Raw genomic sequence first — 9,325 nt, 5'->3', positions numbered from 1 at the left:
GCCTCTTTCTGTCTTTGCCTCAGAGCTATGAATCTGTCAGATTTACAACATACTCTTTTAAGACTTTCCCTTTTTATTACAAAAGTGCCCATGGGGCACCTGGGTGGCTCAGTTAAACGTCTGACTTCAGCTCAGGTCATGATCTCACAGCTTGTGAGTTCGAGCCCCGCGTTGGGCTCTGCTGACAGCTCAGAGCCTGGAGCCTGCTTTGGATTCTGTGTCTCCCTCTCTCTCTTTGCCCCTCCCCTGCTCACACTCTGTCTGTCTCTCTCTCTCAAAAAATAAATAAACATTAAAAAAAAAAAAAAAGTGCCCAGCAGCATGCTGTAGTTCAGTCATCAATTTATTCATTCAATAAATAAGAGTTGAGTGCTTACTCTGGGCTCTTCGAGACACTGTAGATACACTTGTGAGCAAAACAGCTAAAAACTAAAATAAAAAACCAAAAATCTCTGTCTTTATAGAGGTTAAATTCTAAGGAAGACAGGTAACAAAGACTGTAATAAAAAAAAAATAAAGGGGTATAACAGGAAGTGTCAAGGACAAGGAAGACGTTGAAGTTTTGGATAGGGAGGCCAAGGAAGACTTCTCTGAGAAGGTGAACTTTTAGTAAAGACTTAAAGGGAGGAGATGTGATACAATCTACTGCATGATTCTCCCTCCGAGAACTCCTCTGGGAAGAAGGCAACCAAAACCATGAGAAAGCTACTCAAACACTACCTGCCATCTTTCGAAGTAGCCCAGGAGGGGGAAAAATCACAAAGGATTCACATTCTTTTCCTGCTCAACATTCCCTTTTGTTCTTTCTGATTTTCTCTTTGTCTCAATTCTTCAATCTCCCCCGAGACACCTCTATTCTGCCATGTGTATTCTTTCCCCCTCCTTTTTTTTTATTTTAAGATTTTTAAAGTAATCTTTACACCCAATGTGGGCCCGAACTCACAACCTCAGACCAAGAGTCACATGCTCCACCGACTGAGCCAGCCAGATGCCCCATATCCTTCCCTTCTTTATCCCAATTCCATCCAGGGTAGGCAGGAAATGAGGTGTCCTGTGAGGAGGGGAATCAGCATGCTTCCTTCAGTTACGTGGAGCTGGGCACAGTATAAAGTGGTGGTTGGAGCAGGAGGTAGGCAACCTGGGGGGTGACACACTTTGAGACTCAGGAAGTGTCTGCAGAAGTAGACACCCCAGAATAGCCGCTCAGCTCTCCTAAGAATGTGGGGATATATACACATAGAACCCAGGGAAGAAGAAAAGACACGTTTCCTCCCTCCCTCCCTCCCTTCCTTCCTTCCTTCTTTCCTTTCTGAAGCTTTTATTTTTAAGTGATCTCTACACCCAGTGTGGGCTTGAACTCACAACCCCAAGATCAAGAGTTGCATGCTCCAGCAACTGAGCCATCCAGGTGTCCCTGCTATTGCTTTCCGGTCAGTTTCTCTCTTTTTTAATGTTTATTTTTGGAAAAAAGAGCACGCGCGAGAGAGCGGGCGAGGGGGCAGAGAGACAGAGGGAGACAGAGGATCCTAAGCGGGCGCACAGAGCCTGATGTGGGGCTCAAACTCACGAGCCCTGAGATCACGACCTGAGCCAAAGTCAGACGCTTAAAGGACTGAGCAACCCAGGCGTCCTGGTCAGTCTCTTTTGCTACAGCTTCATCAACATAGAATTCACATACTGTGTACACTTAAAGTGCAGTGCACAATTCAGTTATTTCCAATCTGTTTACAGAGTTGTGCGACTGTCGCCATAATTTTAGAACATTCTCATCATTCCTGGAATAAACTTCATATTTATTAGGAGTCACTTCTTGTTTGCCCTCAATCTCCACTCCCCCCCCCCACCCCACACACACACGTACACACTTTAGGCAACTACTAATGTACTTTCCGTCTCTAAAGACTTACCTCATCTGGACATTTCATATAAATGTCACATTTAGTTTTTGGCTTCAGTTGGCTTTGTGTGTGTGTGGATGACCTCTGAAGAATATTACAGAGGAGGTTTTGGAACATCAGAAGTTGAGAAGCTCCTCTGGGGAGATAATGGTGACAGAAAGGAAAAGCAGGAGGAGGAAATAACGTGCTTCTGTCTTATTTTTTATTACTCTGTTTCTGCTTAGTAGGTCACCCCAAATGTAGGCAGGATACAATCTTAAGAAAATGAAAGTGGGAAGTTTCTAATTAATTGAAAAATATTGAATGAAAGTTATAAACTAAATTGTTTTTATTTATGTGGACAATTTATCTGTTTTTACATATTTATGCCTTCTGTTTGCCTACACTATGTGTAAAGGGGCTGATCATGCAGTCAAGTTAGAAAACCTGGGTTCTTCCTATTAGGCTGACTTAGCTACTCATAGTTTTCTCTTCTGTAAAATGAGGGGGTCAAAGTGTAGAGGATTATTTCATTCTCTCTTCAGCATCGCCTCTTGAACTGCAAGCTATCACCCCTTCAGTATCTGTTGACAGTCCTTATTTTATTTCTAGATGCTCTTCCAGGCTTTTCTCTTTATTCCTGGAACTTCTGGGCACAGAAAGTGAAGGTGGATGAACAGAGAGCAGAGTGAATCGCTCACAATATGGATACACGTCAAACATTAAAAAGAAACTTTACACGTGTTATCAAGGCTGCTTCATAACTAGGAAGAACAAAAAGGGACATCAGAGGACATCTAGTCCAATCCCTTTCAGGGTGGGATGAAGGAACCAGCCTAGATATAGGATGTGACTTATCCGAGGCCACACAGCGAGTGAGTGCCAGAGCTGGGGCCAATTCTGGTTTTCCCCGATGCCTATTCATTTACACTTGGGGAAGTCGAAGTCCAGGGACTTCCGTGAAGAAAAGGACCTGTCAGACTGGGCAGGCTCCTTGGAGGTCACCTGTTGAGTCCAGTCCCCCTTTTCAACAGCGGCTTTGGCGAGGTGCCGGCCCTGGGCCGAGGTTTCTCAAGAATGTCTTGGCCCTGGATCCCGATCTCTGGGCTTACTGCGCAGCTTGAACGAGAATAACCAGGGAACCTGGGATCTCAGAGTTCCGGGGGCTGAGGCACATCTCCGCGCGCCGACCCTGGGCGATTACTCCGGGAAGGGCTCAAGTGTCGGGGCCTCTGAGGGCTCCTTGCCAAGCGGGAGCGTAGGAACTGATCGACCTACCCTAACCGCTGGGGGCGCGGCGCGAGCCCTGTCGGGGGCGCGGCGCGAGCCCTGTCGGGGGCGCGGCTCGACAGTGGCTAGCCAATCCCAGGCCGCTCCATGATAGGGGCGGGATGTCCGCTTCCACACTCCGCCCATTTTCCCTCTCTGAGGGGGTACAGCTCCTCGGTGACCTAGGCGACGGCCGTAGGGCAACGCCCACCTGCTAAATTTGCTGCGTCCCGCCCCTCTTGGCACAATCTTTCGGAGAGCGAAGTCCTTTAAGGGGTAGAAAGGACAGAGATTTTGATTGGATGAGTGACCCTGGCGCTGGGGGAAGGGGAACATCGCCCAGGTTGAACGTGGTGAGCCTGGGACGCACACTTTCCGGAAGCTGAGCCTTGGGTGAACTGAAAATTCAGTGTTTCCAATTAAAATGGCTCCCCTCCTGGGTGCTGGTGAAGGTAGTGGGAATCCGAGAACCCCTGGGTCCCACCACCTGATACTGTTAGTCATACTTCTTAGTTGGAGTATTGCGAGGAATACAGGCATTTAAAGTTTAAATATTTTGAGTTTAAATTTATTGAGTACCTGCCACTGTGACAGACACTATGCTAAGTTCTTGGTCTCAGTGAACAAAACAGACTCTGCCTTCTTGTAGCTTCCGTTCTTTTTTTTTTTTTTAAGTATATATATATATATATATATATATATATATATATATATATATATTTAATGTTTATTTATTTTTGAGACAGAGAGAGAGCATGAGCGGAGGAGGAGTAGAGAGAGAGGGAGACATAGAATACAAAGCAGGCTCCAGGCTCAGAGCTGTCAGCACAGAGCCCGACGCGGGGCTCGAACTCATAAACCAAGAGATCTGACCTGAGACAAAGTCGGCAGCTTAACTGACTAAACCAGCTAGGCGCCCCTGTAGTTTCCATTCTTAAACAAGGGAGACATCACACTTTATAGTGTGTTAGAAGATGGAACAAGACGGGGGGGGGGGGGGGGAGGGGGGGGGAGGGGGTGGTGGTGAAGTACAGTAGTCCCACCTTTATTTGTAGGAATATGTTCCAAGACCCCCAGTGGATGCCTGAAACCCCAGATAGTATTGAACCTTACATATGCTATATTTTTTCCTATACATACATACCTATGATAAAGTTTGACTTATAAATTAGGCACAGTAAGAGATTAACAATAAGAATAAAAAGGAATAATTATAACAATATACTGTAATAAAAGTTATATGAATGTAGCCTCTCTGTCAAAATATCGTATTGTACTGTACTCACCTTCTTGTGATGATGTGAGATGATAAAGGGCCCACATCATGAGATGAAGCAAGGGGAAGGACGTAGGCATGGTAATGTCGTGTTAAGCTACTCTTGACGTTCAGAAGAATTATCTGCTTCCAGACCATCGTTGACCATGTGTGACTGAAACTGGAAAGTGAAACCACGGATACAGGGGGCACTACTGTAGAGCAAGGTACAGGGAGCAGGTTTGGCCAGATTAGACACCCGTGAGAAAGTGAGATCCGAACAAAGAATTGGAGGAGGAAAGATGGTTAACTAATGGGCTATCTGGTGGAAGAGTGTGCCAGGTGGAGGGGACAGGTGTTTGGTGTTACTGAAGAACAACAAGGGTGTTGGTGGAGCATCGTGAATGAGGGGAGAGGGAGTGCACGTCTTGTAGGGTCTTGTATGCTTGGAGTTTGCTCTGAAATAGGGAGCCATTGCAGTGTTTTAAGCAGAAGAGTGACATCATCTAACTTGTATTTTAAAATAACCATTCTGGGGGCGCCTGGGTGGCGCAGTCGGTTAAGCGTCCAACTTCAGCCAGGTCACGATCTCGCGGTCCGTGGGTTTGAGCCCCGAGTCGGGCTCTGGGATGATGGCTCAGAGCCTGGAGCCTGTTTCCGTTTCTGTGTCTCCCTCTCTCTCTGCCCCTCCCCCGTTCATGCTCTGTCTCTCTCTGTCCCAAAAATAAATAAAAAACGTTGAAAAAAAAATTAAAAAAAAAATAACCATTCTGGCTGCTAGGTTGAGAATTAACCAAAGGGACAAGGCTAGAAGCAGGCAGGCTTGCTGGAAGGTTACTGCAATAATGTGTGCCACAGTGTGTAGATGATGGTAGGGTGTCCCAGCGCGGTAATGACAGTGGTGAAAAATAGGTTTCGGACGTATTTTTTAAAGCTTTTTTTTTTTTAAATAAATTTTATTTTGTTTTATTTTTTATTATTATTTGAAGTTTGACTTTTTTTGGAGAGAGTAGAGAGCAGGAGTCGGGGAGGAGCAGAGAGAGCGGAAGACAGAGGATCTGAAGCAGGCTCTGTGCTGACAGCAGAGAGCCGGATGCGGGGCTCAAACTCACGAACTGTGATTCCATAGCCTGAGCTGAGGTCAGATGCTTAACCGAATGAGCCGCCCAGGCGTCCTCTGGATGGATTTTGAAGGTAGAGCCCCCAGGATTTCTCAAAAGGTTGGAAATGGGTTATGAGATAAAGACACAAATTAAGAATCACTCTAAGGTTTTTGACGGGAGCAAGTGAAGGAGGAGTTACTATCAATTGAGATAGAAAAGGCTGGGGTGGAGCAGCCTTGGGTCTCAGGAAAATAATTGTTGATAACATTTTCAAGGGGAATGCTTCAATCAGAGAAGCACAGATGTTACCAGAGCACAGAACAGGGTTTGGTAACTTAGTCAAGGGTCAAGAGGTCTTCCAATGGCCTCTGTAAGGGGCAAGAGTTACCCCAGTGAGTCTCTAATGAGTGATGGGGTCATATCAGAATCATTTGGGAAATCTTTTCAATCTCAACCCACGGAGACAATCTTGTTTACTGGTTGGGGCTGGAAGGGGTGGTGGGAGCAGTGGCTGCTGCCACGTGTGCCCTCAGTCTGGCAGCGGAGACTGAGGATGATGAAGAGGGAGGAAAGGGTATCTGCTCTTTAGTAGAGGGCTCGTCATGTGGAACAACTATTTCCCCCAAGTTGGAAATCAGCCATCAAGTGACAGGACCAGAGAGAAGCATCCTGTTCAGCCTTATCCTTTTAGTCACATTTTTATTTGTAGAGATGATGTAACAAGACATGAACGGGAGACTTCTGGTTAAATATGGTGGTCTGCAGGCACTTATCTCTAGCTTTTCCAGAAACTCCTTTAAAAGAAGAGTGAAGGCGGGGCGCCTGGGTGGCGCAGTCGGTTAAGCGTCCGACTTCAGCCAGGTCACGATCTCGCGGTCCGTGAGTTCGAGCCCCGCGTCGGGCTCTGGGCTGATGGCTCAGAGCCTGGAGCCTGTTTCTGATTCTGTGTCTCCCTCTCTCTCTGCCCCTCCCCCGTTCATGCTCTGTCTCTCTCTGTCTCTCTCTGTCCCAAAAATAAAATAAACGTTAAAAAAAAAGAAGAGTGAAGGCATTTTTTTAACAGGTTTAAATACACAAAAACATAATTCTAGAGGAGATGAGAGCTGATAAGAGATTTTTTAAAATTTATTTATTTTATTTTTTATTAAAAATTTTTTTTTACATTTCATTTGTTTTTGAGAGAGAGAGAGAGACAGAGCATAAGTGGGGGAGGGGCAGAGAGAGAGAGAGGGAGACACAGAATCTGGCAGGCTCCAGGCTCTGAGCTGTCAGCACAGAGTCTGACGCGGGACTGCAACTCACTGACCGTGAGATCATGACCTGAGCCGAAATTGGACGCCTAACTGACTTAGCCACCCAGGCGCCCCTATTTATTTTTGAGAGAGAGAGAGAGAAAGGGAGAGTGTGAGCATGCACACACAAGTTGGAGAGGAACAGAGAAAGGAGAGAGAGGGAATCCCAAGCAGGCTCCACCCTCTCAGCGGGGAGTCTGATTACAGGTTCAAACTCAGGAACTGTGAGATCATGACCTAAGCCGAAGTCAGACGCTTAACCAATTGAGCCACCCAGGCACCCCATTTTTTTTAAGCTTAAAAGCAGAGAATCCTTTATGGTAAATATAGCAGGCTATTAAGACCTATCTGCTTCCTAAAAACAATGAAAATACAGGATAAAAGATATAACAATAACAATGATGATGATGATGATGATGATAGTAATAATAATAATAAACAACTTCTTTAAAGCCCTGAAGAACAAAGAAGGAATTACCAGTCTAAAATCTAGGTGAGAATGTGAGCCCACAGAGGAACCTGAGCACTGAAATTGCCTTCATCCTGAAAGCATTTGCCAAACTAGGTCAATGTCAGCAGGTGACACAGAACAGAAATCTAAACCCCCGCCCAGTAATTCAGAAGAAATGCCTCCTGCTGGATTTGAAAAGGAGTCAATCAGGAGTAACCTGACCCAGGCCCCCTGCCCTAGGGAATTGCAAAATAAGTCCTTGGTTCTGAGTTGTCAGCCGTGGAGTGGATATGTAGCTCCAAATCACATCATTTGTGTGGTCAAGGGGAAAAAAAAAAATTCCTCAAGCTATATATTTAAAGTGAATGCAGATTGGCAGTGTTTAGGCAACTGATAGGGACAAATACAAATTCTTTCAAATAAGTTTTCAGAGAATATACAGTCAGAAATATCCCAGCACACAGAGAAATAACAGAAAGCAGAAGCCCGGGTGCCTGGTTGGCTCAGTCAGCTGGGCATACGACTTTGGCTCAGGTCATGATCTCACAGTTCATGGGTTCGACCCCCCACATAGGGCTCTGGGCTGACAGATCGGAGTCTGAAGCCTGCTTCAGATTCTCTTTCTGCCTTTCTCTCTGCTCTTCACCCGCTCATGCTCTGTCTCTCTCAAAAATAAATAGACATTAAAATTTTTTTTAAAAAAGCAGAAGCTAACACCTGTAAGTATTTCATATATTGGAATTATTACACCAAAATTATAATCTCTGATTATTATGTTTATTTTTAAAGTTTATTTATTTAAGTAGTCTCCACACCCAACATGGAGCTCGAACTCACAACCCCCAGATCAGGAGCCACGTGTTTTACTGACTGAGGTAACCAGGTGCCCCTGATTAATATGTTTAAAGAAATAAAACAGGGGCTCCTGGCGGGCTCAGTCAGTTGAGTGTCAGATTCTTGATTTCGGCTCAGATAATGATCCCAGAGTCGTAGGATTGAGCCCCTCGTTGGGGTCCATGCTGAGTGTGGAGCCTGCTTAAGATTCTTTTTCTCTCTCCCTCTGCCCCTCACCCATTCTCTCTCTCAAATTAAAAAAATAAAATAAACAAAACATACCACTACAACCACCAAATGACCTAGCAAATTTGAAAACAAACAAATAGAACTTTTAGTAATTAAAAATACAATAACTGATAGGACATCTAGGTGGGTCAATCAGTTAAGCATCTGAATCTTGATATCACTTCAGATCAGGTCATGATCTCATGGTTTGTAGGACCAAGCCCCAAGTTGGGCTCTGCTTGGGATTCTGTCTCTCCCTGTCTGTCTGCCCCTCTCCCGAGCGCACACGCTCTCTCTCTCTCAAAATAAATACATAAACTTTTAAAAAATACAATAACTGAAATTAAAAACTCAGTGGAAGGGAACTTCCTCATCTCACAAAAGATATATAGAAAAAAAATCCACAGCCAAGATGATACTTAAAGGTCAAATATTGTATACTTTCACTCTAAGATTGTGAATAAGCCAAAGATGACCACTTTTACCATATCTATTCAACATTGTACTGGAGGTCCTAGCCTGTGCAATAAGACAAGAAAAAGGAAAGTCATAAGTATCAGAAGAGAAGAAGTAGTCTATGGCTATACCACCCTGAACACGCCCGATCTCATCTGATCTCGGAAGCTAAGCAGGGTCGGGCCTGGTTAGTACTTGGATGGGAGAAGAGAAGAAGTAAATTGCCTCCATCTGCAGGTGACACTATTTACAAGGAATCTGTAAAACAGCTGCTAGAACTGATAAATGAATTTAGCTCTGTCTAGGATACAAGGTCAAATTATAGAAATCAGTCATATTTTTTTAAGTTGTAATTTTTGTATAGCATTAGCAACATTTGGAAAATAAAATTTAAACAATGTCCATTCTCAACTCTCTTATGTAACAAAATAATGGGAATTCTAATTCATGCAAGAATAATAGGAATAATTATATTCCTATCAAAATCCCAGTCTTGACACCTGGATGGCTCAGTTGGTAAAGCTTCCAACTTGGGCTCAGGTCATGATATCATGGCTTGT

The sequence above is a fragment of the Puma concolor genome, chromosome E3 (genome assembly GCF_028749965.1).
Source record: "Puma concolor isolate L17-30 chromosome E3, mPumCon1.1.hap2, whole genome shotgun sequence".
NCBI classification, from domain to species: Eukaryota; Metazoa; Chordata; class Mammalia; order Carnivora; family Felidae; genus Puma; species Puma concolor.
This window is presented reverse-complemented; position numbering follows the sequence as displayed.